General features: G+C 37.7%; 1 long non-coding RNA gene across 2 annotated transcripts; it reads right to left on the minus strand.

The window, feature by feature from the left end:
* Nucleotides 1-23,614, minus strand: LOC103102062 (uncharacterized). Of its 2 annotated transcripts, none has more exons than XR_008915267.1 (4): nucleotides 23,436-23,614; nucleotides 16,009-16,058; nucleotides 11,086-11,263; nucleotides 1-203 (listed from the first exon to the last, which is right to left on the minus strand). It is a non-coding gene; the product is annotated as an uncharacterized LOC103102062 (long non-coding RNA). The 2 variants fall into 2 exon arrangements; XR_001626580.2 differs by having other exon boundaries at nucleotides 23,272-23,614.
* Between the last annotated feature and the right edge of the window lie 1,123 nt (nucleotides 23,615-24,737).

Consider the following 24,737-nt stretch of genomic DNA (forward strand, 5'->3'; position numbering starts at 1 on the left):
AATCTTTCCTCTATTATAAGTGATATGTGTCTTGTTTCATAATGTGACAGACATGGAAATATGTATTGCATGATAACACATGATATATAACCTATATCACATTACCTGTCATCTTGGAGAGGAGAGCAGAGGGAGATGGAAGGAGAGAACTTGGTTTGCAAAATATCAGAAACAATTATTTAAAAATTTTATTGTCATATAATCTGGAAAAAATAAAAAATTAATTTTTAAAAATTGTACAAATAAAGTCAGATCTAAACAATTAGAAAAATATAATTGTTCATGAGATAATATAATAAAAATAACAATTCTATCTAAAATAATTTACTTATTCAGTGCCATGCCAATCAAACTATCAAATAATAATTTTATGGAACTAGAAAAAATAATAACAAAATTCATCTGGAAGAACAAAAGGTCAAGAATATCAAGGGAAATAATGAAAAAGATGTGAAAGAAGGTGATCTAGCAGTACCAGATCTTTATGTACCATAAAGCAGTAATCATCAAAATAGTCTAGTACTGGTTAAGAAATAGAATGGAAAATCAATGGAACAGATTAGATACACAATATATAGGGGTAAATGACCTTAGCAACCTAGTGTTTGATAAACCCCCAAACCCCAACTTATAGGGCAAGAACTCACTCTTTTACAAAAACTGCTGGGAAATTTGGAAAACAGTATGGCAGAAACTGACTAATATCTCACACCCTATACCAAGAAAAGATCAAAATGGATATATGATTTAGATATAAAGAGGAATACCATAACTAAATTAGGAGAACACAAAATAATTTACCTGAAAGATCTTTAGAGAAAGGAAGAAGTTATGACCAAACAAGATAGTATTATAAGACATAAAATGAATAATTTTGATTATATTAAATTAAAAAGCTTTTGTACAAACAAAACAAATGTAACTAAGATTAGAAAGGAAATGACAAAACGAGGGAAAATGCATAACAAATTTCTCTGATAAAAGTCTAATTTCAAAAATTTCTAGAGAATTGAGTCTCATTTATAAGAATAAGCCAGTCTCCAATTGATAAATGGCCTAAGGATATAAACAAGCAATTTTCAGATGAAGAAATCAAAGCCATCAATAATTATATGAATAAATGTTCTAAATCACTCTTGATTAGAGAAATTTAAATTAAAACAATGCTGAGGTACCACCTCACACCTATCAGATTGGACAGTATAGGAGTCAAAGAAAGTAGTAAATGTCAGAGGGGATATGGCAAAATTGGGACACTAATGCATTGTTAGTAGAATTGTGAAATGACCCCACCATTCTGGAGGGCAATTTGGAATATGCCTAAAGGACCATAAAACAGTGCATATCCCTTGATTCAATAATACCACTACTGGGTTTGCATCCAGAAGAGATAATAAAAAAGGGGAAAGGACCAACTTGAACAAAAATATTTATAGCTGCTCTTTTTGTTGTGGCAAAGAATTGAAAACTGAGGGGATGTCCATTATTTGGGGAACAAATTGTGGTACTTGGTGATGGAATACTATTGTGCTATAAGAAATAATAAGATGATTTCAGAAATAGCTGGAAAGACCTGCAGGAACTATTGCAGAGTGAAATAAGCAGAACTGGGAGAACATTATACACAGTAACAGCAATATTGGATGATGATAATCTGTGAAAACTTGGCTACTCTCAGCAATACAAAGATCTGGGTCAATCTTGAAAGACTTATGATGGGGAATGCCATCCACCTCCAGGGAAAGAACTATCGGAGTCGTCTTTCACATCATGTATTTATGGGTTTATCTGGGGGGGGGGAGTTATGTATGAGTTTGCTCTTACAACATTTACTAATATGGAAGTGTGCTTTGCATGACAATAAAAATTAAATTAAGAAAAAACTAAAAACATTACTTCCCTCCTTGCTGCCATGGCTCTCTATTGCTTGCCTGAAAAGTCCATGGTCTTCCTGACATTCAAGAACTTCTATAACCTGGTGCAGTGAGAAGGGCTCTGGAACAGGATTCAGAAGACCCAAGTCCCAGGGATCTCTGCCACTAACTGTAACCTTGGACAAGTACCTTCTTTCAGTTTCAGGGTTCTCTAAAATAAAGTGTCTGGATCAAGTAAAATCTGAATTCCCTTCCAATGCATATATTCCATGTTCTGATTTCTAACATTCTATGCTCTAAGGTCCCTTGCAACTCCAGCATTGGATTCAAAGGCCCTTTTCTGTTCTAAATTTTATGATTTGAAATTCTATTTTTCTCTCTCTCCAGGCTTATCTATTGTTACTTCCCTATGGATCCAAATAACTCTTAATTATTTGAGTTGCCATCTCTGGACTTCATCCAGCCCAGAATCTTGCCACTGGAAGAGATCACAGCATGATTTTGAGGAAGACTCTCTATGATATTGTCTTCATAGGTTAGAATTGATTCTTAAATTCCCAGAAACTCACAGGAAGTTATCATGATTCTGTCATCCTGCAATTTCTCTAAATCCATCTTAAATTTAGCTACATTTTCAACCTCTTCTGCTTCTGGGGAAATAAGTACCATCTGTTTTCTCACTTCCAGCTTTCAGGGGCCCTTAGCTCTGGTGTCTAGAATAATATGTTGGAGATTTGGGGAATATTTATTTGAGTTTCCTTTTTATCTCCTTCATGAATCTACTGACATCTCTCCCTCTCTGTCTGGGACTCCAGGTCCAACACTCTTGTCTACTGCATAACGTAGTCCATAGGATATTAGAGCCTAGAGCCTAGAATGTGCAATGCCAGGTATATGATAGAGGACATTTCCTATTTCAGGTATGTCTTTGACTAAATCAATGAAATTCTTTGTAGATCTGAGAAGTCCAAAATCATGTGGGCCTTCTTAGCCACAATAGCACATCAGAACAAAGTTTCGAAGCCACCCTCCATAGTGTCTCCCAGGCCTTCTCCTTATCAAGATTCACCCTACAGATGGTCAAGGAGAGGAATATTGACTACTTGCTGGGGATATTTTTAAGGGGATCCATGCTTGGAGTACGAGAGTTGAATTAGAAGATCTCTATGGTCCCTTCCAGCTCTAACATTCTCTGTTCAAACATTCTATACTCTAAGGCAACTAGGTAGCACAGTGGATAGAGCATTGGGTCTGGAGTCAGGAAGATCTGAGTTCTAATTCAGTCTCAGATACATATTAGCTCAGTGACCCTGGGCAAGTTCACTCACCCTACTCTTTGCCTTAGTTTATTTAATTAAAGATATAGGGATAATAACCAAACCTATCTCCTAGAGCTATTGTGAAGATCCAATGAAATTATATTTGTAAATCATTTTTCACAGTGGTTGGCACATAATAGGTTCTTAATAAATGTTTTTACTGTACTTCCTTTTTTTCTTCCTTCCTTCCTTCCTTCCCTCCTTTTTTCTTTTCTTTCTATTTAACCATTCTATTTTCTAACCCTAGGAATAAGTGAAGCAGGCAAATACATCCTGGATTTGACTCCAAATGTTTTCGTGAAAAGAGCAAAAGATGAATAGACAGGAGGCCTATCTCAGCTCTCACTCATTATTATTCTTATAAGAAATGCTTACAAGAAACCATTTCTTGATGCTCTTAATGCTATTCCCTTCCCTCTGCTGATTTTTTCCCCAATATATCCATCTATATGGTTCTTTGTCCAAGCTGTTTGCATGTTGTCTCCCCAATTAGATTGTGAACTCCTTGAAAGCAAGGATTATCACTTGCCTTTGTATCCCCAGCACTTAACACAGTGCCTGACATATAGAAAGTACTTAAACGCTTGTTGACTGATTGACTAAAACTATTTCCCTGGGTCTCTGTTTTTCTCATCTGTAAGATGAAAATGGGGGTGTAACGCTACTTGAACCATCCCACCCTCCACCCCCATCTCATTTGAGACCATGGACAGGAACATAATCATTAAGTGCTATTCATATAAATTCAGCTGGTAGTGGATATTTAAGTGGATTCCCAATCTCATCTTCATGGGTTCTCCCTTTGCTGGCACAAAATGAAGCCACCCCATGCTGTCAATTCTTGTTCATATGTTCCAATACATTCTCCATAAAGGATCCGTGCCCACAGTATATCTGCAGTCTTCTCCCTTTCTTTAACATCTTGGGGATATTCTTCCTTTTTCCCAGATGTATGTCTTGGAATTTCAGCATCTCTTCCCTTAGATTACTGGGGAAAGAGATGAAGAGGGAAAGAATTTCTTCTTTCTCTGCCTTCTCCCCCACTCTTCTCTCCTCTTCTCCAACAAAGGAATTACTGGCAACTCTCTTAACTTCCAATTACCCTTATGAAAGAATTGGGAGTGTTATATTGCTGAATTGCCCAGAAATTCCCTTAAAGCCAGAGTTCTGCACAGATCATCTGGCTGGCTTTCTCTGGGCAATGCAGATACCATCTAGTTTTCCATTCATCAGGATTCTATATCATACAATCAGATTTCAGCATCTCTTCCTATAGAAGAAAATAGCAGCAAAACTTGTCTTTACTCTTTCTGCTTTTTTCTCTCTCAAATCAGAAAAGATAACAGAGAAAAACAACTACTTCTAAGAGGTTTCATATCTCTTAAATTGTAGATAGCATCAAAGAGCAAACAACTGAAATTGAAATTTTCTTTCAATGAGTTTGAACTTTTATTCAGCCAACTAGGAACTAGCAGTTGAAGCCTCATAACCAGATAATTACTACTCCTATTGATTTCTTCATAAAGTCTTTTTCCATTTGCTGCCAGTTTTTGACCCTTCTGGCCAGGTTCTTCATCACTACTTTCAATGGCTTAAATAAGAGCTCCCTGGCATTGAGTGACTCACTTTTTCCTCATGAGGTAAAATTTCACCAAATATCCCCATAAAAATCCTTATTTAATTATCTTATATTTTCTAAAGTCATATAAGTTTTTGTTTTGTCAATTTTAAGTCCTAAAAGAGCCTTTATGAACAAATTAGCAGAAGGACCACAATATTCTGTAGCTGCAGACATTCTATAATTGGTTTTTCAAATGACATTTTGTTTCTTTTGAGGGTCCTAAGGTCCTAAGGATCAGATAGCTCTTTATATGCATGTTGGGGGAATATCTATGGGAAGCACCTTTGGTCTGAAGTGGGGTAAAGGTATATAATCTTTTCATGCCTCATGGGATTGGGTCTTTACCACTTTGCTATAGGTAATGCAGCTCACACAATGTAGTTTTACATACAGCTTAATCAGGATCTAGAAGTCAAGTTCCTTGCAAATACCCTTGATAAATATGATTTCCATGATATGGTAGATAACAAACTTCTTGATGGCCTAGTCTTTGGGGACACATTAGACATAGATGGTGCACCAGATGAGTTATACATAACCATTTACTCTGTTCACTATGTCTATTATTCCTCTTCTAGTGGTCATCATGTGATTAAGACCATGAAAGAGTAGTTCTTAGTGTTCAATTAGGTTCACTACAATAGTTTGTACTTCTGACAGTTCTGTTTCTTTGTCATTTTTAAGAAATAAAAGTTATTTTGGTGCCTTTAAAACATCAAACTATTTGCATACAAAAGAATTATCACCACATATATTTTCCAAGGTGATTTGGTCCCTTATATTTAACATAAAGTTCTAAGTGAAGAAATAGTTTGTAAAAATGAGCAAACCACAACAAAAAATTTGATCATATAAAGCTACCATGGTGACAGGAAAGACAAAGACACAAACTTAGAAAAAATATAGCAATACAAAAAGAGCTACAAGCAAATCCTTAAAGAAAAATGCTTATTGGACCTAACCATAATCAGAATTCCTGTAAAAGTTAAAGAAATAGATGAGTGCTAGAGGAAAAATTAGGAAAATAAATTAAAATTATGAAAAGAACATTAACAGCTTGGTAATAGAGGCACAAAAAATACTGAAGGAAAAACACCTTTAAAAAACAGTTGCTCAAATGGCAAAAGGCGCACAAAAATTCATTGGGGAAAAGAACTTTCTAAAAAGTCAAATCAACTGAATAGAAAAAGAAGTATGAAAGTTTACTGAAGAAAATAATTCCTCAAAAATTATAATTGGATCAATGCAATGAAAACCACAACTCCTCAAAATTGATGATGAATCATGCTTTCCACTTCTTGAGAGAGCTGAATGGGCTAGAAGTGCAGAATAAGACATATATTTTCAGACATAGCAAATGTGTGTATTTGTTTTATTTGATCATGTTTATTTGCTACCCCAGAAAGGCTTTTATTGGGGTGGGGTATGAAGGGATATAAGTAGTGTTCCAAAAAGAAGAAGATCCTCAATGAAACATCTTGAAATGCATGAAAAATGGAAGAAGGAAAATGAGAAAGGAAAATAAGCAGGACATTTTTGGAGCTACTATATACTATACAGAGGTCACATATCGTATGCTATGTTTGGAACTACCATATGCTTTTTCAAAATCCAAACTACATAAAATAAAATTTTGCAGTTTTATACATTATCTGCCACTTTTAGTCTTTGTTTATGGAAAGACCATGTTTCTTGATGCTTACCAAGTTCATAATAATGTAGAAATTATCTTATATATGTATATATGTAGGTGTGTATGTGCATAAATATATATACACATACATATCACAAGACTATTCTTAGTATTGTAAATATTATGATATGACTGGCATTGTTAGGATCAAGGCCAGCAGTTCACCTATAGTGCATGACAAAAAATATCTATAGTTTATCATCATCATTAAATACATTATCATATTGGTTATAGAATAATTCAAGGTCTAGTTTTTTATAACTAACATTTCAGGAAAAGAACTAAACAATAAGATGGTATCACTGCTCTCATAATTTTCAACATGGGGAGTTAGGAATTACACATAAATCAAATAATCAGAAATTGTCTTATATTGTTAATTTTTAAAAGCCAAAATGAGAAGCATAGACAATAACTGCTTATGATGGAAAGGAGAGAGTATTGTGAGTTTTAATTATGAAAGAAAGCTTCATGAAAGAAATGAAATTCAAGCTAGGTCTTTTAAGAATGTTGTGAAGTTATAAAGAACAAACCTGGCTTCAAAGAAGAGATGTGAGAAACTATAAAGGAAAAAAACCTTGAAAAACTCAGGAACTATGATCAATACAATGAACTGCCACCCCCACCTAGTCCTATGCAGGGGTGGAGAATCCACACCTGTCAACCATTTTACATAAAGTCAACAAATTTCAACATATTATTTGTGACAATTAAATTATAATAATCAATAAACACAATAATTAATGCTGATACATTTAGAGTTGGGCAAGTGGAAGTTACCAACATCATTAAACATCTAAAAACAACAAAGCAAAGACAAAGGGATAAAAAAAAATAGGAAATGTGGCATCCCATCAGAAAAACAACTGGCCTGGGAAATAGACTAAGAGATAATTTAATAATAACTAGACTTCTTGAAAGTCACGATTAAAAAAAAATAACCTAGTCATCATGTTTCAAGAAATTATCAAGGAAAACTATTCCAATATCTTAGATGTAGAAGGTAAAACAGAAATTGAAAGAATCCACCAATTACCTCCTGAAAGAAATCCCAAAATGAAAACTCCAAGGAGTATCAAAACCAAATTCTAGAACTCCCAGGTCAAAAAGAAAATATTGAAAGCAGCCAGAAAGAAACAATTCAAATATTGTGGAACCATAGTCAGATCTAGCAGTTTCCACATTAAAGGATCAGAGGGCTTCAAATATGAGAGTCCAGAAGGTAAAGGAGCTAGAATTGCAATCAAAAATAATCTATCCAGCAAAACTGAGTATAATCAAGAAATGGAAGACTTTCAGGCATTCCTGATGAAAAGACTAGATCTGAATAGAAAATCTGACATTCAAAAACAAGACTCAAGAGAATCATAAAAGGTTAACATTTAAAAAATCATAAGGATCTTAAAATATGGTTACATTCTTAAATAGGAAGATGATACATGTAACTCCTTGGAACTTTATCATCATTAGGAGAGTCAGAAGGAATCTACATAAACAGAGGGCATGCATATGTGTCAACTGTGTTGGGATGATCTCAAAAAAAAAAAGGATGAAGGAGTAAGAAAGAGGGATGCAATGGGAGAAATGGAATGCGGAAAATTCCTTCACATAAAAGAAATGTGCAAGGAAGAACTTTTGTAGTTATATGGAAAATGGGAAAGTAGTAGGCAATTGTTGAACCTCATTTTCACCAGAATTGGCTCATACACACACACACACACACACACATATATAAACATATATACAGATATACTTATACATACTCATTTGCATATAGAAATCTATTTTAACCTATAGGAAAATAGGAGGGGAAGGAGATAAGTGATATAGCAGGGTGGTTAGGAATGACAAAAGTAAGGATTAAGGGAGACAGTGGTCAGAAGCAAAATAGACTTTTGAGGAGAGACAGAATAAAAGGAGGGAGAAAGATAACAGAAAAAAATAAGGAAAGAAATACATAGTAATCATAACTGTGAATTTGAATGGGATAAACTTACCCGTAAAATAAAAGTGGATAGCAGAACATATTAGAAATCAAAATTCAACAATATGTTATTTACAAGAAATACATTGAAATAGAAAGATACACAGAGTTAAAGGGCAAGAGCAGAATCTACTTATGCTTCAGCTCAATTTTTTAAGAGCAGAGATTGCAATCATGATGTCAGACAAAGAAAAAGCAGAAATAGACACAATTAAAAGAGATTATTAAGGAAACTACATTTTGCTAAAGAGTACCATAGACAAGAAGGAATATCAAAAAATTGTATAGCAAGTTTCTCTAATCAAGGTCTCATTTCTTAAAATTGAGCCAAATATATAAAAATAAAAGCCATTCCTCAGCTGATAGACAAAAGATATGAATAGACAATCTTCAGAAAAAGAAATCAAAGCTATTTATAGTCATATAAAATTCTCTAAAGCACTATTAATTAGAGAAATTAAAATGAAAATGCGTCTGAGGTATTATCTTATACCTATCATAAATGACAATGATGGAAGGTATGAAGGGAAATAAATACACTTATAAACTATTGGTGGAGTTGTGAACTGCTGCAACCATTCTGGAGAACAATTTAAAACTATGCCCTAAGGGCAACAAAATTGTGAATACCCTGTGAGTCATCAATACTACTACTAAGTCTGTACCCCAAAAGAGATCAAAGAACAAGGAAAAGGATCTATACACACAAAAATATGTATAGCAACTCTATTTGTGTTGGCAAAGAATTGGAAATTGGGGACATATTCATCAGCTGGGGTGTGGATGAATAAGTTATGGCATTTGATTGTGATGGAGTACTATCATGTCATAACAATTATAATGGAAATGATTTCAGAAAAAAACTCATGGAAAGACATACATGAACTGATGCAAAGTGAAGTGAGACAAACTGGGAGATCATTGTACACAGTAGCAAATGTTGTAGTGATGATCAACTGTGAAAGAGTTGGCTACTCTGATCAATACAGTGAACCAAGATGATTCCAAAGGTCTCATGATGAAATAATGCTATTCATCTCCAGAGAGAGAATTGCTGAACTCTGAATATAACTTCCTTGCTTTTTTAATTTATTGTTTTCTTTTTTGTGACATGGCTAATATGAACATATGTTTTATATGATTTCACATTTATAATTCATTCTATTTTGCTTGTTGAGTGGGTGGAGGAGGGTGTGGAACAGAGAGAGAGAATTTGAAAGTTACACTTTGAAAAGAAAAGAATCTTTAAAATAAATAAATAAATGATGATTTTTGGAAAGTGAAAAATAATGAAGAGATGATCCTCAAAGTTCTACTTTGGCCTGGGGGCATAACGGGCCAGAGAATGTGAAAAGAGTTTAATTCTCTTATTTGGGGCTAGACTCTCCCAGGACTAAACCCAATTTACATGAGCCCAGAGCTTGTATCTCTTAGTGAAAGAGGATGACCTATCTTCCTGGGACCTTCTTGGGCTATTGTACAACAATAATGTAAAAGAAAATAACCCTAAAAAACTTAATACTGATTAACCCTAAAGCAAATATTAATAATATGGAAATAGGTCTTGATCAATGACACATGTAAAACCCAGTGGAATTACTTGTTGGCTATGGGGGGTGGGGGTTGGAGAGGAAAAGAACATGAATCATGTAACCATGGAAAAATATTATAAATCGATTAATTAAATAAAATGTTTCAATTCTAAAAAAAAGAATACTGATCAATGAACAATTAATCATGACTTCAAAAAATTGATCAAGAAACATTCTTCATTTCTTAGAAGAAAGGTGATAGACTAAAGATGCCAACTAAGCCATACATTTTTAGACAAAGTCTTCAAACAAAAATATAAATAAAGTTATATTTATTTGTTGTAAGAGAGCACTTTTATTTTAGTGGAGAGAGTGAGTGATCAGTTTTGGTGGTGCCAAAAAAGAAGATAAGAACATCAGCAAAGCATTAAAAATTAATTGAAGGGAAGAGAAGAAAGTTCAGAAGGGAACACAAATGGTAATTTTGTTACTATCACATTAAATATCTGTTACATGTCCCCCACTGCCATGTGACTCAAAGAGAGGCAGAATCTTTAGTCTCTTCTTCCCTCACCCTTCTCCAAAGGAGACTTTAGTTTCTGCCAGTTGACTATAGAAGAGAGGCGGGGGTAGGGGAGGGAAAGAACAAGAATCTTGTAACCATGGGAAAATATTCTAAATTAATTAATTAAATAAATTTTTCTAAAACTTAAAAAAATAATAATTTCTGCCAGAAGGGAAGCAGAAAGTTGGGGCCAAGAACTTGGCCACTCTGTTCTCCTCAGAGAGAGGAAGAACTGAGGTAGAATCTCATCTATCTGCTTCCTTAAATATTGTTAGTTTAGGAGATGTGATTTTTAGGCTCACGCTAACTTCTCATCACTGTTTCATTAATTGGAGAAGTAGGACTCCATGTTTAATATCCAAGGCTTGACTAAATTCCCATCAAATAACAGTTACACAATGAAAACACATAGCAGGTAAGAAAGAAACATATTTATCCAAGTCAAATGGCAACCACAACAGTGGCAAAATAGAGGGTGTACATAAGAGTATACATACCAGGCAATATTGTGTGAGGGAGATCTCTTGTGGAATGAGGTAACTCAGTTCAACCAGAAGAGAGACTCCTAGATTTCACCCAATGGAAAGTTCCTTAAAGTCTCTAGTGTAGCAAGCTGAAGACAGGCATGTGAAAGAGTTCTCTTCTCTCTTGTTCTGACCAACATTGCACCTGCAACTAGGGACAAGACGTTCATCTCTACTCATGAGGAAAGAGTCTCGTATCTATGGGCTTTGTGACTTTGTGCCTTGGGTTACATATAACATATCCTTGAAACATTTATGTAATAGAATTTCAATCTCATACACAATCCTCTATATTTGTTCTTTGTATATTGAAATATTCATGTATGACATTTGCGAAGTTCATAAAAAATTCTTTTTAAAGCTCAGGGGTACCAATGTGCCAAACTAGTCATTATCTCTTTCTCTTTCTCTCTGTCTCTGTCTCTATCTCTCCCTCTCTCCCTCTCACACACATCTCATCCAGTCAACAGGTCAACAGACCTCTTTTTCCAGTCAGTCAATAAGCATATCTTACGTACCTGTTCTGTGCCAGGCACCATGCCAGGTGCTGGGGATATTTTTTTTTAAAAACCAAAAATAGTCAGACACAACTTTGATGTCTTTTACATGACTTCTGCTCCAGTTATTATTGGTAACATGTCACCGCTGTTTAAAGGCATCAGGGCTCTAATTTGTTGTCTTTTTGGCCACTTGCAATGGGATCTCTCTTGAAACTGTGGCATTCCATGACTAAAAAACCATATAGCATCACTAAAAGAATACTAGTATTATAAAGGAACTTTTGTGACAATGATCCAAGTATCATCGTGGCCAAATGATCATTGGTCCATCTGTAGTAATTCTTCCTGTGCAAATATAATAACATATAGTCTAACTCAATGGGGGGGGGGGGTCCTTCCAACATCATATTTAATCTAGCTAATGTACATTTTTCATGCATTTTACTTTCCCCTAGCAAATAATTAGATTCAAGCTCTATCAGTTGGCAGTTAATTTCATTAAGGAGGCTTTGCAGTATTCTGATCTTTGATACAAAATAGGTCATCTATAAACCAAAGCACTTGGAAGGCCTTCTTCCATTTGGACTTTGCCTAGCACATTGACTGTGATACTGATGAAGGTCTTGAGGAAATCCAAGTTTTATGTTCTTGATGCTGCTACTTAGAAAATGATTGCCCAAAGCTTTTTCCTTGGTCACGTGTGAATTTTAGCCTACATAGAGAAGGTACCTTAAGAGAGGAAAGTCTTTAAATCTAAATTTTTGGGACAGCTGGGTAGATCAGTGGATTGAAAGCCAGGTCTAGAGACAGGAGGTCCTAGATTCAAATCTGGCCTCAGAATCTTCCTAGCTGTGTGACCCTGGGCAAGTCACTTAACCCCCATTGCCTGTCGCTTACCACTCTTCTGTCTTAGAACCAATATATAGTATGGACTCTAAGACAGGAAGATAAGGGTTTTAGAAAGAAAAAAAAATCTAAATTCTGTCCTACTAAGTCAAATGCTTTTTTGGAATTAGCAAACAATCTACACCTCTCAGTTATCTAACTTTGAAGTTGTTCCATCCAGTTAACCACCTCAGGCATCTTTCCACCTGCCTTTAAGCCACCTTACTTCTCCACATAAAGAACTACAGCAGACCTAAAGAGATTATGTCCTATTCTTTACAAGAGTTATTTCACTCAGTTTTGGAATTTCACCCAGGGGCTAAGCTATCCTGATCACTTAATACAGTACATCTGTCCAGACTATGCTTCTTATCCCATTCAGCCATATACTCTGGACATCACTTCATGTACGTACTCCTTACCTCCATCTTCCTCCTCTATCAAATCAATACTGCCATTGGTTCTGGAAAGAGCATGACAACTTACTGCATTATTGACTCCACTTACCATCTCTGTGATTCTCCAGACTAAAACTCCCTTCCCTGGCCACCACCAGCTTCCCCACCCTTAGTGTTCCTGCCTCTATTTAGAATATAAACTCTTTGAAGGCAAGTATTGTTGATGGTTGTATTTCTATCTCTAGCACCTAGGATAGGACAGCTAGGTGGTACAAATGGATAGAGTACCAGAACTGGAATCAGAAGGACCTGGGTTCAAATCTGGCCTCAGAGACTTACTATCTGGGAAAAAAAAAAACCCTGTTTGCCTCAATTTCCTCATGTATAAAATGAACTGGAGAAGGAAATGGCAAATCCCTCCAGTATCTTTGCCAAAGAAACTCCTAACGGGATCATAGAAAGTCATACACAACTGAAACAACTGAACAATGACCAAAAGCACCTAGTATATAATACCTAAATCATAGTGGGTACTTAATAAACTTTTTTTTTCATTTATTTACTCATCCATTCCTTGATTTACCACAGAAAATTGTTTAAGAAAACCTGGCTGTTTCCTTCTTATATTTTCATCAAAGGTACCCGTGATGCCTATAGAGACTGGTCTTAGAATATGTTTATAGAGCTTATTACCTGCATGATGGTGGTAAAACAATCAATGTCCTTGGGCCTCAATTTCCTCATCTGTGAAATTAGGGGATTGGACTAGAGGAACTCTCAGGTCCCTTCTACCTCTCAATCTGTAAGCCCATCAGCCAAAGAATCTTTCTAGGTTCTAGATACCTTGAAAATGTCTCCATGAGTGCCTTTTACCTCCAGAAAGGATTTCTACTGTATGTGTACATATGTGTACATACATATGTGTGTTCTTATGTGTGGTGTATACATGTGTGTGCATGCCTGTGTGTGTGTGTATATTATCTGGTTTGCCCAGTTGTGTGCTCTTTAGTGTCACTGACACTTTCTAATATAACACATGTGGAACTGGGGCTAGCATGGGACCCCACTAATCCTCTGACTAGGTTAACACAGAAATAAATGCTTTCTATAATTTTTACCTAAAATTAATCTAGATTACTTGTTCCTTTTACCAACTAACCAATTACTAAAATATAGTCGATTTCTTTCTTTTTTTAATGATTTTCAGTGATTACATAATCTAGTATCTTTGGACTCTCTCTTTTTTTTTTTTAATTTTAGCCACTGATTGGCTGTTCAATTATGTCAGTTGTGCCTGATGTTTGGTGACCCCATTTGGGATTTTCTTGGCAACAATACTGGAGTGGTTTGCCATTTCCTTCTCTAGCTCATTTTAAAGATGAGGAAATTAAGGCAGAGTTAAGTGACTTGCCCTCAGTCACCCACCAATAAGTGTCTGAGGCCAGATTGGAACTCAGGAAGTTGAGTCTTCCTGACTCTAACCCTAGGTCTACTGTACCTCCTAGCTGCTCTTGTGACTGAACTTCTATCAAAGCAGATTAGTATCTCCTCTTCAACTTTGGTTTTAGAAAGTTGCCTGAAACACTGAAAGGTTAAGTGATTTGACTTTGGTCACATAGCCAACATAGTCAGAGGCAAGATTTGAACGTGGAGCTTTCTAATTCCAAGGCCAGGTTTCTGGTCTCTATACCACACTGCCTCTTACCTTCTCATTCCTCTTAAAGAAATATGAAAGCACAAGGCTTCCAAGTAATCTAAAGCCACTCTTTTCTCAGCCCTTATTTCTCCAAAATAGTTTTTTTTAAAAAAACCCTTAAAAACCTTCTGTTTTAGACCCAATACTAAATATTAATCCTAGGCAGAAAGGCAGTAAGGGCTAGACAACTTACTCAGGATCACACACCTAGGAAGTGTCTGAGATCACATTTGAACCCAGGACCTCCTGTCTCTAAGCCTGGCTCTCCATCCATGAGCCACCTAGTTGCCTCCTATAACATAGTTTTAATGATCCTCCCTTTTGCCTTTTTTTTGTCTAAATCCCTGCTGACAAATGAGGAGACTGAGCCTGAAATGAGAAGCAACTTGCCCAAGATCACACAGCTAATGAAATAGGTACTAAGAAATAGCTCACATTGCTCTAATTATGCTGACTTAATTTAGAGGAACTTGTCAAATTCTTTATGCACTCTCAATATTTCCTTTTCTGCGAAAGCCATTGGCTCCTAAGCCACATTTATCTTCATGGTGGTCTTTTACTTATACTCATCATGAGCAGTCCAAGTTGGGCTCAGCACGTGTCCCATGAATTTGGGGCATATCACGGAACCAACTCTTTTCTTCATCACCTCCAGGAGAAAGAACCAAAGAGCTGGGCTTTCATTTAGTAGAGATCTCTCTCCTCTTCTGGGTTGACTTCCAGTGAGAATGTCTGCACGGAGGGAAGTCCATTCCTCCAGTACCCTATCCACTCATTTGTCATTGGACAATGACCACATACCAGGAGCACCAACAATTCCTGTTTGTAGACAATTCAAGATCGTGGCCCCCTCCTTTTCCTCACCCCATTACCGCCCCTGCAGAAAGGGGGTAAAACACCCAGCGCTTAGTAGCCCTTTATCTGTTTTCATGGGTTTCCATGCCTCCCCCCCCCAAAAAAAGGACCACAGAGAGAATATTGGTGTTAAACAGATGTTGTTGTTATTATTATTATTAATATTATTATTATCATCTCTCTACTGGGATCCCTTCCACCAGCTGCTCCCTGTTCCCGGGACTGCACTTCCTTCCCTTATTGTTTTTCTCTGGCCTGATAAAGTTGGACTACCCCCTCTCTGGGGTGAATTCCAGGCGTTCAAATTGGATTGGCATTCAAACGCCAGAGCAGTTGCTGGCTGCCAGTCTGGGGAACAGGAACAGCAGGTTTTTGCTGGAGGGGACAACTGCTTTATTTCCCTCGTGGCTGTTGACAGCCAAGCAGATGTCCTACAATGATTATTTTTACCTCGGAGTCAGAGCAGGGCCTCCCGCCCATCTTCCCAGGTGCGGCTTCTAGACCCAGCATAGCCCAGCTCCCAGGTCCTTGTACAGGTGAGCAGGCTTCTAGCGCCACCTACCTCCGTTCTCGCCACTGCTTTCCCCCACTTCATCTGTGGATTGGGCGATTCTAGAATTGAAAGACAGAAGCGATCTTGGAGATGGGGAGTTGGAAGTCCTTTTTTTTTTTTAAACAGAAAAGGAAACTAAAGATTCAGGGGATGAACTGACTTGTCAAAATTCACTTGGGAAATAAAAGCAGAGCTGGATAAAAATGGAAACCAGACAATGAGCTGAATTGATTTGAACTGCACTGAAGAGAGATGTTGAGTGGGACGTTCCAATGCTTGGGCCCTTCAACCAGATTTGTAGCCCTACTTCTGAACAACAGCCATTCCCTTCCCTTCCCCCAAACTCCCCACCCTCATAAACCCAGACAAGAACATAGATTGTCAGGGCCACAAGGGACCTTAGAGGTCAGCTGCTTCAAACCCTTCATTTTACAGATGAGAAAACTGAGGCTGAGATAAAAAACAGTTTGCCCCAAGTCACACAGCTAATGGAATATTTATTCTAAGTAGACTAAAATACTAAAAAATAACTCATAGTATAATAACCCATATCACTCCAAGGTTTACAGAGATATTTCCCCAGACCCTGAAAGGTGTTGGTGTGAATGTTATTAGTATCTCCAAGAGGTAATTAAGACTCAGAAAGGTTAAGCAACTTGCCACAATTTGAGTCACAACTTGAACCCAGTTCTTATCTAACTCCCACCAGGATAAGCATTCCCAATTCCTACAATCCATCTTGATACGGCACAGGCTAATTACTCTGGATGCCATCTTCCGAATTGTCTTCATCAATGTCCTTCCTAAACCATGGTGCCCCAAATGGAAACTCTCTTAATGTAGTCTGAGATCATATTCCCTTTTTTGGCTGCCCTATTAAAGTACTGACTCATATTAAGCTTGCAGTTACTAAAACTCACAGATCTTTTTCAGACAAACTGCCACCTAACTAGGTCTCCTCTAAACTGTTCTTATGAAATTGATTTTTTAACCCCAAATGTAAGACTTTAGGTGGTAAGCTAGGTGGCATAGTGAATGGAGTGCTGGACCTGGAGTCAGGAAGACAAATCTTCCCCAGTTCAAATCTGGCTTCAGACACTTACTAGTTGTGTGACCCTGGGAAAATCACCTCACCCTGTTTGCCTCAGTTTCCTCATCTGTAAAATGAGCTGGAGAAGGAAATGGCAAACTGCTTCATTTTTTTGCCAAAAACAAAACAAAAACAAATGGAGTTATGAAGATTTGGACACAACTGAAAAACAACAAGAAAGACTTTATATTTATCACTACAGAACTTCCTCCTATTAGTCCATCCAGTGCTCTAGCTAGTCAGTGCAATGTGACTACATCTCAATGATATTCTATATATTTATTCAGTCACTACTCAATCAATGGGCACTCATTTTGTTTCCATTCTTTTTGCTATCATAAAAAGTGCTACTACAAATACTGTGCTACACATGAGACCTTTCCATCTGTCTTTTATCTCCTTTGGGTACGTGCCCAGTATTCATATCACTGATATATGAATATATGCTATGTATCAGTACCCAACCAATGAGCACCCACTTGGTTTCCATTCTTCTTGTCACCACAAAGAAATGTTGCTACAAATATTTTGGTAGGTATGAGATTTTTCCTTTTGTCTTTGATCTCCATTAGTTCCATAATCATGTAGGGGGTCAAAGAGTATGAACAGTTTAGTCGCTTCTCCAGCATAGCTATAAATTGTTTTTCTAGGATGTTTGAACTCACTCATGGCTCCACGAAGAGTGAATTAGCATGCCTGTCCAACACTTACTATTTCTATCTTCAAGGCTTTCCTCCAACAAAATGCAGGGGTCGGAATTATGTGAGTCTTTAAAAAAAATAAAACAGATGACTTTGTTTAGCAGCTTTCTGTTCACTAAAATCAAAAGAGTCATGAAACTGGTAGACATATGTTTGACCACTGTCATAGAGGCATGTCTGGTCCAGCCCAGAGTCCAATTCAAAGAGGAATGCCTATAAAATGACACAATTGTCCAAACATACTTGTTTAGGAATATTATTGTGTATTAAGTCCCAGAACATTGCAGAACCTCCTAAAAGAGGCAATTAATCGGTCCAAACGGTTTGTTCTGTCTACAAGAAAAGCCAAGTGGACAGAGAATGTCTACTGCCCAGACTATGCTATCGAGTTAGATGGAATGCCACTAGAACTTGTCCATCACTTTAGGTTAGATAGATAAAATGTACATGTGTGTATGTGTAATGTATATATAATGTATATGGGTGTATATGTATGTGCATGTTTATAGATGTAGACATACATGTATCTGCATGTATTTTTGAGAGGGGGGCAAACCTGTGATTTCATCAATTTAGGAAGTTTCCAATAAGGAACTTATTCCATCAATACAGAGCATTACTTTATCTGCAACTTGGAATTTTAGCAAATCTGCTGGTGTTGGGAGTGTGGGAGGTATTGAGGAGGAGAAATGACTTACCCAGGGTCATATCACCTGTATGTGTCAGAGACAAAACTTGAAGAAGGGATTTTTTGACTCTAGGATAAGTTGTCACCCATTGCTCCATACTGACCCACCTCTACCCTATATGTACATGTATTTAGAAAATATATTTCTATAGCAAACACTAAAACTGGACAACAAATTGGGCCCAGAACTAAAAAGGAAGAGAAGTAGGTTGGATTACTTTTAGAAATTCACAAAGTTCTTTTAATAACCCTCAGATTCTCCCTAAAACAAAGACTCTTTTTTTAAATACCAATATTCTTCTGGCACTGTCAAATGGCTACAAATTACAAAATATTACAATTCCCAAAGAAAGGAAGTTGAAAATTGCCTAAAGAGCATAGAGAGCCAAAGGGTACACTGAAGAAGTAGGAGCCTGTGACAGACAAATCACTATGGAGGTAAAGCGGCAGAAAGGATTTTTTTTTTAATCAAATGTATGATTTTAAAAGAATCTGGTCTGAGAACACAAGGATAACCAATGGATAGCTCATGTGCTTTACTGGTTTCCCTGTGATGTCAAGAGCGATCTGTGTCATTGGAGGGAATGCTCACATCAGCGAGGTCACAGATAATATAGAGAATTGCAATATCATCTTTGCCAATTAAAGATGTGTAGGGTGAAACCTCAAATTTGTTTTCATTTGCATCTCTTTCCTTAAAATATTTTCCAAAGAGTCAGTGACAGTTTACATTTCTTCCACTGAAAATCCTTTGACTACACTTTACTGAGACAAGATTTATTTCTCAAGAAGATGTAGTCCTCCAATGTTTTTTTTTATTTTAATTGCATTAATTTACTTTGCCACTTTTAGGGTCTAGGTGACTGATTACCTCAAAAACAGGTCATAAGTCTATATACTGGGGGAAAGTTTTAGATTTGGAAATTGAAACGCCAAATCTTGAATTGGAAGACTTGACCTTGAATCCTGGTTTTACTACTTACTATCTATGTGATCCCTGGAATGTCACTTCCCTTCCTCATCCAAATAGTGAGGTTAGTCTAGAACAGTGATGGCAAACCTTTTAGAGACAGGGTGCTGGGCCCCACCATCACCCCACCCCCCAGACTGAGTGCTGTGCCCCTTCCCACCACCACATTCTAGGTACTGTTATAAGGAAATGAGCAGGAGTGGGAGCTGCTGAAAAGGCAGAAGCAAGAAGGTTCTGGAATTCTGGAAAAGTGACAGGATTGTCTTCTTCTAACAGTTTAGCTGGAGGTTGAGTTTTGTCTAGTCTCCTAGGGTGGACCTGGTGAACTAGCTATTCTCTCTCCTGTGGCTTTCCTTATGATCCATCTTACCAACTACCTGAACCCGTGTATCCTGTGAACTGTCTGAGATATTCCTACAGAGCTGCTTGAAACACCTAAAGCCGTCTGTCAGTGAGATCTTTCCTTTGAGCCCTGTTCCTGCTTACCTTCCATCCTTATTACTTCTATCACCATCTAAGGGGGGATTTGGGTTAGTGAAGTGTATTTTATTATAGGAACTGGGACTTTTAGGTAGAGGTAACTGACAGTGAAGATAGCATCTCTCTGAAACTATCAGCTAGAATTTGGTGGGATGTTTATTTATATTCTTTAGTTTAGATATCCCAAACTCCTTTCCACCTTTCCTTTATTTATTAAACCCAAACTGTCCTGTATTTATATAGTGTCTGTGTTTATTAGCTCAGGGTCTGTCTCTGCCTGCCCTGAGCTGGTCTACCCTTCCCAAACCAGATTACTGGTCCTAAAATACCATCCCTACAAGTATCCCAAATAGTTAAATAAGTGTAAAATTAGTCATATCAGTATGCATCCCCCTTATCCCACACAGAGGAAGGAGAAGGTGTTCCCACTGGGCTGCTGGGCAGAGAGGCAAGGGAAATGAGGAATATCCTCAGTGAGTGTAGAGAAGGGGAGGGGCGTGGCCCTATAAGCCTCCCACCTTACCCCTTGTGTGCTCCCATTGGCCACTGGGCAGAGGGACAGGGAATGTAAAAAAATGTCATCAGGCATAGTGGAGATGGGGAGGGGAGCAGTTCTACCCAAGCCCCTCTGCTGAACACTTAGGGTAGGGGTTGGGGAAGGAGGGTGGCTGAGTGCCCACAGAGAGTATACTACATGCCATCTTTGGCAACTGTGACATAAGTTCACCATCACTGGACTAGATGATTCAATTCAAAATTTAGATCAACTACCCACAACAGCTGTTCTAAAATTTATTCTTTCTTCTCAAGTCCTTGCTCTTTGTCTCTGCAGGTGAATTTGTCTCTACTCAACTGAGAAATAGAGACAGATGTCATGATTCCCTGTCTCCCTGATTCCATGCCATAAACACTCTCTATATATTTACCAGTCCTTTCCTCCTTTGCTCCAGTTGAAGGGACTGAGATGGTCCTTCTCATCAAGGCTCATTCCTTTACTCATTGTACTTGATTTCATCTCTTTTTTGCTTCAACCAGAAGCATGCTCCAGTAATCCTTCCTTTCTCATCTGTAATCTCTACTTACTTAATTGCTACTACCTCCTGGATACACACATTTTCAGGTCTCATTATTGATGTTCAGTCATTATAGTCTTGTTCAACTTTTCCTGACCCCGTTTGGTATTTTCTTGGTGAAGATACTGGAGTGGTTTGGCATATCCTTCTCTAGTTCATTTTATAGATAAGGAAATGGAGGCAAACAGGGTGAAATGACTTGCTCAGGGTTACCTAGTAACCGAGGCTGAATTTGAACTTAAGTCTTGATTCCAAGCTCAGTGCTATATCCACTGTGCAACCTAGTCACCCAAGTCTCCCTATCCCATTAAAGGAAAGGAAAGGAAAGAAACCTTCCCTTGGCCCTGCTATATCCTCAAGTTATTATCTTACATTTCTCAGTATATTGCTACATTTCTGGAAGAAGTCATTTATACTCACTGCCTCTTCTTCCTCATTATTCATTCGCTCCTTGACTTCTTAGAATATGGCTTCCTATCTTACCACTCTAATGAAAGTAGTCTCACCAAAGTTACTGGTGACCTTTTCATTGCTCAATCTGACAGGCTTTTCTCAGTTTTTATCTCTTTGACCTTTCTTCAGTTTTTGACACTCTTGACCAGTCAGTCCCATTCAAGGTTTTCATCACATCCACCTAGACTAATCACCTCTTATGTGATCCCTCTTCTCAAATCCATCCTTCACACTGCCAAAATAATCTGTCAAAAGCATAGATTTGCCCACATGACCACCCTTGACTCCACTGCTCTAAGTTACTCTCCACTGCTTCTAGAATAAGGTACAAACTCTTCTGCTTGGCTCCAACTGACCTTTCCAGCAGTATCTCATATTAATTCCCCTTTGTGCAATTTACAATCTGTTACCATGGCATAGTGGGAAAAGTAAGAAATATAGGCCAAATCCCAGTGCTGAAATTTATTTGCCAGCTATGTGACCTTGGGTAAGTTTTTAAAATAAATCAGTCAATGGATAAACATTTATTAAGCACCTAACATATGCCAGGAACTATGCTAATCACTAAGGATACAAAGAGAGATAAAACATAGCTCCTGCTCTCAAGGAGTTCACAATCTAAAATAATTAGATCATGAAGTCAGAGCTGGAAGGAACCTTAGAGACCATCTAGTCTAGTGGTTCCCAAGATTTTTTGTTCCACTAACTCCTTTCAACAACAACAAATGTGTTGGGAACCCCCAGAGTAATTTAGTAGGCTGGTCATAATACTCATTACAATTATTTACTGCTTAAGACATCATTAAAGAATGTTTAGCCCCAAACCCTTTGGACCATCATCACAACCTTTCAAAGTGTTTGAAAACCTCATAATAGGAACCCTTGATCTAGTCTAATCTCTTTATTTTACTGATGAGAAGATCAAGACACCAAAACAATATGCAGCCTGCCCAAGGTCAAACAGCTGGTAAATGTCCATACTGAGAGTTGAACCTAACCCCCCTCCCCATTCCAAATCCAGTCCTCTTTCCATTGCACTTTTTTGCCATCTAGAATTTACCAATAATACCTACTCCCACAGAGTGTGAGAAATCTTGAAAGTGCTATGGAAGTGTGAATTGAATTGTTACCAATGGCAACTCCCTTACTAGTAAAAAGAGGCTCATTTTATTGCAGCTAAATATCAGTCTCACAGCTAAGATCTATTGACCACCTTTTCAAAATGGAGACAATGGACCAATAAATCAGTCTCATGAAAAGGGCAGTGTTTCATATATGCCCTGGCAAGGAAGGGATTGGGGGGCAAAAGAGGAATAATCAACTTGGATTCTCTCCTCCAGAGCTCTCTTTCTATGCTCTCAAGTCCCCTAGCTGTCCCCCCAATGCTAGAGGGGGTCCTAAATCAATGCCAGCTCCAATAATGGGCCTCCAAACAGTTTGTCTCTGGCTGAAAAGATGGGCAATATCAATAGCCAGTGTCCAACTGAGCTAGAAGCCTGAGTTCTGTTGTCTCAAACAATAATCCTGTCACCCCCAAACCCATAAAGTCTGAAATTAATGACCTGGTCTGTGCTTTGCTTTCATCCAAGATAAAGAGGACAAGTCTGGGAAAGTGAGATTAGATTTGCCCATTTCTTGGAGCCTAGGTGATGAGTGGAAAGGATATGGGGGAGGTGGCACTGGTTTGGCAAGTATACCTAAACCCAAATCACTGGATATGGAGTCAGAGGGTCTAGACTCAAATCCTACCTCCACCACTTACCAACCTTAGGCCTCTGTGCCTCATTTTCCTTATTAGTAAATCAAAATGTAGATACCTGTTCTCACTGCTGCTTCAGAGGGTTGTTGTGAAAATCAAATTCATCAATATAAAGTGTTTTATAATAATAAACCTTTGCTCTTATTCCTCCACTAGCATCCTTCTTTGATACTTTATTACTTCCTGTTGTGACAACAGATAACAAAATCAGGCAGATCCTACCAAGTTGGTAAAATTGAATTTAATGGCTATCTGTTCCTTGTCCTAGTTCCAGCTTCCAGAAATGGTGGGAGGCTCATCTTGGCCACAGAGTGATGAATTATCTAGTTCCAACAATTCTACAAGACTTTCTGCTGCATCATAAAGGAGCTGTGATGTGCAGTGGTCAGAGAACTTAAACCAATGGAATCGCTGACCCACTTGAAGAGAAGTAGGTGATACAGTAGATAGAGTGCTAGGCTTAAAATCAGGCAATCTTATTTGATTCAGTTTCCTCATCTGGAAAATGAACTGGAGAAAGAAATGGCAAGTTACTCCATTATCTTTGCCAAGAAAACCTCATATGAGGTCATGAAAAATTGGACAGGTTTGAAACAACTGGACTGCAAAAACAACAAATAGCACCATCCAGGTTGCTATGAGGATCAAATGAAATAATATTTATAAAGTGCTTACCATAATGTCTGGCACATACTAGGAGCTTAATAAATGTTTGCTTTCTTCCTTTTGTTTTGGAGTATTATCCTCCTCGCCATCACTAAAAATATATAGGACTGCTAAGCTACCCAGAGTTAGAATAAGCCTGCACTTGGGAATCCAGTGCTTTCAGAAATTTGCTGCTGGCTGGGTAGTTGGATGTTCCCTCTCCCATCCCCATTATATTGTTTTAAGGAGTTACACTCAGCCTTCAGGGATGACAACTTGGACAAAAGCATTCTGAGAAACTCGTCCTAATTGTTTTGGTTTGATTTTGTATGTATTGAAGTTCATAAGATGCTCCTAACCACTGCAAGCTGGGATAGTAGGTAGAGTATTTGACCTAGAGTAAGGAAGAGCTAGTATTTGAAGTTTATGAGTGTTTTATCTCACTTGATCCTAGCAACAACTTTGGGAGGTGGGTACAATTATTAATACTATTTTATGGATGACAAAACTGAACCTGACAGCAGTCAATGACTTTAGAGCAGCTAGGTGGTTCAGTAGATAGAAAATCAGGCCTGGAGACTGGAGCCAGGAGATCCTGGGATCAAATCTGACGTCCAACATTTCCTAGCTGTGTGATCCCCTGCAATTCCCTTAACCCCCAACAGTCCTTACTGCTCTTCTACCTTGGAATATGATACTTAGTTCTAAGACAGAAGTTAAGGGTTTGTTGTTGTTTTGTCTTGTTTTTTTAAGCCAGGAACTTGACCAGGGCCACACAGCTAGTAAGAGTCTGGAACAGAATTCAAGCTCAGGATTTCCTGGTTCTAAATTCAGTGCTCTATCCACTGAACCGCCTAAGAAGCCCGGAATTCAAATCCC

This window comes from Monodelphis domestica, chromosome 1 (assembly GCF_027887165.1).
Source record: "Monodelphis domestica isolate mMonDom1 chromosome 1, mMonDom1.pri, whole genome shotgun sequence".
In the NCBI taxonomy this organism is placed as follows: domain Eukaryota; kingdom Metazoa; phylum Chordata; class Mammalia; order Didelphimorphia; family Didelphidae; genus Monodelphis; species Monodelphis domestica.